The 9,203-nt window shown below is 40.3% G+C and overlaps 1 long non-coding RNA gene across 1 annotated transcript; it reads right to left on the bottom strand.

The window, feature by feature from the left end:
* Nucleotides 1–764: 764 nt before the first annotated feature.
* LOC137169703 (uncharacterized) lies at nucleotides 765–7,548 on the bottom strand. The gene is made up of 3 exons (XR_010924517.1): nucleotides 7,484–7,548; nucleotides 6,631–6,706; nucleotides 765–1,689 (listed from the first exon to the last, which is right to left on the bottom strand). It is a non-coding gene; the product is annotated as an uncharacterized lncRNA (long non-coding RNA).
* Nucleotides 7,549–9,203: the final 1,655 nt, after the last annotated feature.

The raw sequence follows: 9,203 nt of genomic DNA, 5'->3' as shown, positions 1-9,203 counted from the left end.
ACAGTGCACAGCACTGCAGCAACTTTATCAGCACAGATGCTTTTGAAGAACTCCATTTCATAGATTTCATTCTGAAAGAAGGGTTCAAATTGGTGTTTAACTTGACCCTGAGGGCATTAAAATAGGTCAGTGTATCTCCCCTGTCATTTCTAAAGGCAGTCTTCTTTTTTTTTAAAGTCTTGGTGGAACCTGAGGACATGAAAGCAACTCATTAAAGATACAGATTTTTCACCGGATTTATGGTATATCAGGAGTCTCTTTCAGGTTGGGCATCTAATTAGACTGCTTTCTCGGGTGGTACTGTACTGCAGGAATGACTGCGGTGAGGACATAGCGAGGGTGTTAAAGAACACTTTAGATGAAACACATGGATGGATGTTTCTGAGTTGGATCTGGAAATGAAGACTTTTGAACAAGGTGACCAGGACAGTTTGTCCTTTTTGCTTGACAGATTCTGCCCTGGATGGCCTCAGTATTCAGGCTTAATATAAGAACAAAACTGAACAGTTTTCTTTTGAGCATTTGATCTACTGAATCCTCAAAGGAAATCTGTCATTTCTCCACCAGATATGAATCATGCATGATAACTAGATTATACTGTCAGTGCTGCAGCTTACACCAACGTAGTGTTCACAGTGACATAAGAAACACAACTAGACAGAGATGTGGGAACAGATAACGTTCACACAGGTACAGAATAGCACACACGCACATACAGACAGATCTGTGCATGTAAGCACGCACGCAAGGTATTTTTAGGGCAATGTCTTTGTTTTTAGAAGCCAACACGTACAGTAAAAGCTGGCAAAATTGCCTGGGGATCTGGAATCAGAGCAGCGCCTACAATTGATTTTGATGTTTGTCCACTCTCTCTGCATCTAAATGAGGACATGAAACGCATGTAAACACTGACAATGCAACAGAGAAAGTCTCAATGCAGGTCGCTCTGGCTACTCAGCCTTAATTTATTAGATAATGTATCACACTTAAACCTTAACATTGTGGCTGTGAGCTTTGTGTAAGTGCACACGCATGTGTGTGTGTGGTGTGAATATAATGCAAATCAGTGGTTCAGCTCTATAGACATGATTGGGGTTACACATTACAGATGCCCCAGCCCACCTTGTTTTGTGCCTCTCTTGCTTACTGGCTCTGTTCAGTTGACTGCTGGCTCATGCCTCCTACACGCCGGACACTCTGAAATACAAATTCACCTTACGTGACATGTTTTTTAATCAGTGTTCCTCACAGCAAAGTAGTTTAAAAAAAAAAAGACAAATTTGTGTCTAAAGGGAGTTATAACTCAATGTTGTTCTTTAAACAAGGTTACATACCCAACCCACACACAGCGCTATGACATTTTGATTGACGTCTCTTGGTATCCAAAGTAATTATGTATCCAGTGCTTTGCTAGTTGATCTGATCTTTTTCACTTCCCCCCATTGCCAGAAGAAGTATAAAATATATGGATACCAGTGTATAGAGCCATTTAAGGAAGATATAAAACATTTTTCTTTAAAAAATACATAATATGTACTCAGTAGAAGTTGTACATCTCAAAAAAGTCTCAAAATGAATCACACTATTACATCAGGGGAAAAATGACAGTGCCAGATAGAAAGAAACCATCAGGGTTCTAACAAACATCAAAATCTTGACAGGAAACTCTTCTGTTGAACATCCCATCATCTGCAAAACAATAAAAAGTACAGATTTAGCACAGTCCCATTGAGCATTTGCAGTTTTACATCAAGCCAGCCATATTCAATGTCAGACATTGTGATCACCGAGTTCCACCATTAAGTCCTTCCTATGGGACATCAGATATAGAGCATTGCTTGCACTGTTGAGGAGTCCCAATTCATGCATATTTATACACATGCCATGTTCTGATTATGGGTGTTGAATTTGCATGCGCCTTGTCACTTTTTCTCTACCTGTTTGCCAGCTGCAAATCTTCATGTTTGATCATGTTATTTTCATCTGTGAGAGAGGTGAATACGGTATACTTCTCTCAGAGCACGTCTAATTGCAGACACTCATTTGGCTGCATGGCCCCCCGTAGACCTGACACATTTTTGCAAACGTTGTACATGCTACACTTCATCACATACATCATGTTTCCATTCGGATGATACCGAGCAGGACACTTTAGCCGAGTGCTGTCGGCACCTAACTGTGTTTTCATTTCACATTCTCAGCGGGAGATTTCTCAGCAAACCCGCACCGCACTGTGCTATTTGTGCTCTGCTTGTGAGCAGAGCCGCGGTGTGATGGTGCCTGCCCTCGACTGAGCTGTATTGACAGCACGGTCAACTGACTGGCTCAAGCGTGTGTGGCCATGCAGGGAACAGGAAGAGAGACGGTGACATTTAAAAGACTCACTTTGTTGAGCGTTCAGCAGTGTTGTTGGAGGAGGAGGGGGGGGAGGGGTGCTGTTGTTTAGAGCCGAGTTATACTCTTGTGTCTCTGTTCCACTCATCTAACAGATAGCAGCCTTGCTGTTTTCTGATCAGCTCCCCTTGGTTGGGCTTTTTCACAGCTGTAATGAGGGCCATTACTCCCTTGCAATGTTAATCTCAACCTTTCCTGCTGCTCTTTAACAGAAAAAGCTTTCAAGCTGTGCAATACAGTTAGGCACAGCTCAGGTATCCAGCCTGGGGCAAATCTGTCCTTTGTCTCATTCTTTATTACTTTTTTCCTTGTTTTCCTTGTAAATACATAAATATTTATACATTATTGTATTTCTTGTGATTTGTAGTAGCTGTATGACTCAGTATGTTCCACTGCCATGGAGACAACTGCTGCTAGATCCCTGATAATATCTTCTATAGCTTTTGTAGATTTTTAATTATAGTTTCTCCTTAATATGTTGTGTCAAGATTGTTGGTTTAGTATGCTTTATAACCTTCATTTGGTATATTGTTAATATTCATTTTTCTTTGATGTTCTTGACTACTTGCTGCTGGAATGGACCAGGGATTACTGTTGTTTCCTTACATCAAATTGAATCTGAAATAATCAAAGCGTGAATAGTCAAAGATACCAAACATGAGTAGCTTTTTCTGAACATGAAAAGAGCATTATGAGGGTTTGAAAATTCAGAGGAATGCGGTCAGTTCATAGTTAAGATTAAAGTTTTAGAGAAATAGCTCAATTGTACATACTGCAGTGCTCACTTCCCTGCAGATAAAGGTAATATATTTCCTCTGCCAGTGATAATGCTCAGACACAGAGGAGACGTGTTAGTATCTGAAGCTGAACTGACTGACCTGACTTTGTCTGTCAGTCCAAAAGTACTACGGCTAAATTGATTTCTGTGGATGCTACAGTATGCAGCTGTTTTGGTGAGCCAGGTTTCCATGCACCCACCTATCACTGATTACTATTTAATACCATAACTACTAATTAGGCAAATTGTTCAGATCATACTGCTAGAATAAACTCTGAATGACCAGAAACAGCTACTAGCTAGTATTTATCTTTTGTATCAATTCACGGAAATTCCTTTCCTAGTTCCCTAGTTGCAGTTTTTTGTGTTGCAGTAACCTGTAGCAAAAGGTTACACTGGCAGCTTGTTTTAGTGTATCAACAATAAATAAAATAAAATAAAATATAATAGCACAAGGCCTGTAAAAGGATTAGCTATTTGTCCTGAGCAATTGATGTGATTCATTTTAGCCACTAAAAGTCAATCCATTCACCAACCAAAGCGAGCCAAGACTCTTTTTTAATGCAAGCTAGCTATCATTGTTGTGATAGCTTGATGAACATTTTTTTTGTCACTAAACTTCTTATTTTTCGTTCTATATGTAGGCCTACAATTTATTTCTATCAGTCATGCTATCTATCACAGCTCTTCTTGAGTTTTTAAAATGAGTGAAAGTGAAGGTGAAGTGAAGTCAGGTGAAGTTGAAATCCTTGATCATTTGTGGTCATTTTTCATGGAACAAGACTACGGAAAAGAAACTGTAAAGTGAACTGTGCAGTCAGCCTAACACAGAAGACATGAATGAATGAAGCATCACTGCCTCCTGTCTCTACACATACACAACTAGAAGAGTGCACTCAACAGAGTGCAGATCTCCGCCAGGTGTGTACAGTCAAGATGGTGGCAAAGATAACAAAAACAGGGATTTATTCATCTCGTATTGTGCCTAACTTTAGTGGATCATAACATATCAGGTATGGAGTTAATCTGCAGATACTCTGGTTCAAGATGAGACCAAACTTTTCTATGGATGTCAGTTTTTGAGCCACAACAAAGGCCAAAATGTGGCCTGCAAGAGATTAGATAAGCCTTGTTGTGAGCCTAGCCACTTGCCAGAAATGCCTTTTGCTATGTTGTGACACATATCGTAAAATTGCAAGGACTGCTGAAAAGACGAAAGCCTAAGCTTTACTATAGGCTCATAAGGAATCTTATCAATATTTATTTGAATTCACAGCACAACCTGCTCTCAAGGTGCTGAAATTTGGCACCAATTGATCTTACATGGCATCAATGCATGATTGGTTGTCTCTGGAGGAAAAAAAGATTCCAAACTGAGTCAGCGGTCAATGGCATTATAAAACAGGTTTTTCATAAAGTGTGAATCACCACAACCACGGGAGGTCCTTGAGCAAACAGTCATAAATGTGCACAAAAAATATTAGGCTGATAAGTCCAGTAGTATGCAAGATTAGCTGATACACACACAGACACAGACACACACACACACACACAGGGCCAAACACATGATCCCCTCCAGATAATGAGAATGGAGACAACAATTTCCTGAATATTGCATTTATTGGTTGTCACTTCTCCTGTTGACTGTGTTAATGATTGTAGTTTTTTCCATCAGTTTTGTGTGTGTATAATGAGTGATTAGCTTTAATGAGGAAGGAGAATACTGTAGGCCCTGTGGGCTATTTTTATGTTTGCTAAGCATTTAGTTAAGATAAGTCCTGTACTTTACAGGCATAGATGTGTTTTTATGTGAACATAAACTTTTGAGAATCTGTGAATGAAAACTGCGTGTGGTTTTAGTATTCAAAACTGATGTCTGAGTATGTATGTGTGACTGAATGTAAACCCGTAGACTAAATATCATCCTGTGGTTTATTAATTGACTGTTACATGGAACAATGCAACAGCACTACTGTACAAGTCTGAATTTGTTAACTTTGCTAATAAAATGACACAAGGCCCTACTTTATACCTTATTTTTTAATTTTAACATCTTGCTCCTGTGGTTTAAATGGACTAGATTAGACTTTAGTGTCAAATAGATACTGCCTGAACACAAAATGTAAAATTATAACAACAATATCAGTAAAGGGAATCTTGTATCTTTTTAATCACTTTGATGTGTTACATGTACACATCATCAGCACGCAGTTGTGTCCAGTAATTACAGACAACACAGGAACGATGCTCGGTATAGAGGCACACATTACTGTTGATCACACAGCGTAACGGTTCATGTTTCCTTGACTAAATGTCTGGAGCTAACGAGTCATGAAGATTTGCAGTGTGCAGTCACCCCGTGTGATGCTGTTTCTGTTGTGGGTATCTGATCATTTCAAAAAATGTTATCAATTTGCAACACGCGCCTTTAATGTCACACGTTAACTGACTTTTCTAATGTTCCTTTGAATGAATGAGGCTGACCTTTGCAACATCATACATTCATTTATGAATAGAAAATAATTCAGGGCAGCATGAAAATTTGAAGCTGGGAACAGACTTTAAAAAAAAGAGCAGAGACACCACATGTAACAACTGTTTTTACAATATACATTTCTTTTTTTTGTACCGGCAGATAGAAAAAAGCAGATACTGACTGAATGAGTAAATACAGACACAAAACAGTAGGTGTTAGGTAGACTATGATTACAGTTGCATCACTTTGCAAGCACCAAAGTCCTGCAAGAATACAAACTCCTGCACTATCTTTTACCAAAACAAAAACAACATTCATGAAAAAGAGTTTGCCTTGTAGGTTTATACTGCAATCCCTGTGCAAAAAAGGAATGAAACAGAATAAAAATGCTGAATTTGGAAGAGATGGCAGATGAAGTTATGACTCAATACAAACTGAAAGAGAGAGTTGGAGGAGAGAGAGTGAACTTAATGTGCGTTTTGGTTCTTCTCTAAACCTGATGAAGTGGATTATAAAATATTGCTACTCTCTTACAGCACATTGCATTAGTTTGACATTTTTTGCTGTTTTTCGCCAGTTTTTCTGCTCGCAGACGTATTGTCAGCGGCCAAGATTCCAGCTGCAAATGTCAAACAAGTTTAAAATAATCTAAATGCGAACAACAGACAGTGACCGGATCAGATGTGTCTCTTCTCCTGTAAAAATAAAGACCACTGCTTACATCAGTTAAGACAGGTGCTATAGTTCGCTCTGTGCTGGCTGTGCACAGTCGGTTTCCTCTAAACGGTCAAAGGTGCCTGCCATGAACACCCAAAGCAATGTCAGAACATACTATCTATGGCTGTTTAATTTCTTCTGAAGCGGCTTCCTTGAATTGTCTCCTTCCAGTGTAACACAAGCTAATCCTTACACGCCTGTCAAGTCCCTGCATTGTAATGCTGTGTCTTTTGCTTGGAAAGCTGCCGCATTAATTCAGTCTCACCTTATTCAGTGAATGGGAAGGCATTAAAAGTCTCCAAGGTCCCTCATTCTTTTGTGCCACTCTCCAATAGCAGTACCTACAGTATGAATAGAAATGTTATTTCAGTAATTTTGCCAAGAGTCACATTTAAAAAGAGGCTCCATAAAACTCTTAAAGAAATCCTGCAGAACAGGATGATTACATATTCTCAAGTGTGCACTGCCGTTCTTATCAACTGATTAGATAGTTAAGGCAACAGCAGACTCATTTCATGAGGCACAAAAGGGTCATTTATATTTTGTTATTACATCCAATGGTCATAAATGTCACTTGGGCTTGGCTTCACTATTACTGATTGGTTCTTTTTTAGGGGTTATAGTCAAAATAACTTCAATTTGTAAGTTTCCAAATGGACATAAACCTTTTAGTCTGGCTTTAATTTGAGATGTAGACATTTTCGAGATTAGCTGACAACTCATATTGCTTCATCGTGTTACTGTACAAAATGTTTATGGAAATTGTCATGAATGCTGAGCTGTAGCCTGTCCCTAATTTTAGCTGAAGGCATCGGGGGGAGGATGCAACATATTAATAGACTCCAATTGCCCAAATCTTTCTCTGTAGCCGTCTCAATCTTTCATAAATATTGTTTGTTTACAGTCGGTCTCTCCTTATTGAATTGATGTTCATACAGCGAGGACGGAAATGGCTAAAGCAGATCAACAACTGCTTTTTTTGTCAACAGAGCAACAGTCTGATTACAGAGTGATGATCACGCCAGGCACAGTCCCAATCTGATTAGGTGTACTCAAGGCTGAGTACTAAAGAGGAGGCAGGCTGTAATTTTTGGTCAGGCTAATGGGCTATTTCTCACCTCTGCAGAGCATAACTCTGCCATCTGCTGCAGGGAGTCTCTCTCAGCGCCTCGTCCCTCTCTCTGGAACAGGGAATGGACAAATGGCAACCTGAGAGCCGCACTCAACAGCTGAGTACAGGACTCACCGCACATGGACTCTTTATTATTCTCCCTCGCCTCATGCCGTCCCCCCCCCCCATCCTCCTCCTCCTCCACCTCCTCCTCCTCCTCCCTTTCTCTGTTGTTCTAATTTTTCTTATTTTGGCCTAAAAAAATTGACATACATGAACAAGCATCCTTCAAACCTAAAAGCTTCAGTTTGCAGGAAGTGGACACTTCAATCAAAGGTCATGATACAACATATATAGACTGCAACCTGAAAAAAGCATCACTCGTATAGATGTATATAAATATGTATTTCTATATAAATATAAACCACTTGCAGTGAAATTTCATTTGACAGTAAGTTATTGAGTGTTACTCACGGTCACGTTCAAGCACTCGGTGACAAAACTGGGCAAACATAACTTCACAGCATGCACCTCACTTTCTCTTTCCAGCAGTTTCCACCACCTTGTTATAGATGTCTGAACACTGGCCCTGTGCTAAAATAAACCGAGGCAGATCAGGCGTCTGCTTTGTGCTTCGGCCTGCTCTGTTAAGTCTTCTGCAGTCAGCACAGATAAGCAAACCTGGCAGAGATGCTATCAGACCTTTGGGTTAAAGAAACTGACAACTCCATCACCCCTACTCAGATCAGAAGGGAACTGGAGAGCAATGCATATAGAACAGTTTGAGATGAATCCTTAAGATCCTGTGTATGGCCATTATGCTTCTCTGTGGGATGCTTTGCATGGAATATAACTGCATGGGAGTGCGAAGACTGAAAGCAGGCTTTGAATAAACGAGGAGGAGGGAAGACATTTATAGCTAAGTCTGACATGATGTCCTAAAGTACTGCAATTTGTCTTGGTTTGTCTGTATGTTATATTCTAACATATACTGGATAATGCTGTGCTGTTGAACGTCTATGACTACAGGTTATCTCATGAATGAATAAGGTTAAGAAATTGAAAATCTCATGCATTTTTTTTCAAGGCGACATTTACCATTCTGGTCAGGATTACATATATTAGGACACAGCTTTTAATGCCTCTCTGACCTAAGGACAGTGGCAAGGTGAAATGTAGAAGGTTACGGAACTGCAGGCCAGTCCAGGAGAAGAAAATTACAACAATTTAGCAGAGTGACAAGCCAGGCCTGGAGGCACGGAGCCATATCACTCATGTTCCCTCATGTACGACAGCCGGGGCACGCTGCCCTCTCGGCCGCCTCAGGAATACAATAATGACTGCACATTGTGTGTGTGTGTGTGTGTGTGTGTATCTATGTGAGCCTGTGTGTCTGCACACGCACTTGTGAGTGCATACTGTACTGTATGCACACAGATTGTGTTTATATGCATACATATGTATGTGTGAAGGCACAGTGCTGCTAAAGCAAGCCTCGGCTCTGCAGAACAAGAGGAGTCATGTTTCCTCTGATGAGCAACACAGTCAGACGATTAGGCTTTGTTTTTATAATATGGTGGCGTTCTGCCTCCAGCCTGCAAGCTGAGGCTTTCTTGGTGCAGGCTGAACACAGAGGCATCTGTATGTGCATCCCCTGAGTAGTCTGAACATGTACTTGGTATTCCTGATAGGACAGAGCTGGCTAACTGAGCTTTCCTGGCAGTCTG

Source organism: Thunnus thynnus, chromosome 18 (assembly GCF_963924715.1).
Source record: "Thunnus thynnus chromosome 18, fThuThy2.1, whole genome shotgun sequence".
Classification (NCBI taxonomy): Eukaryota; Metazoa; Chordata; class Actinopteri; order Scombriformes; family Scombridae; genus Thunnus; species Thunnus thynnus.
The sequence above is the reverse complement of the archived record's forward strand: the minus strand, read 5'-3'. Positions and strand labels throughout refer to the sequence as shown.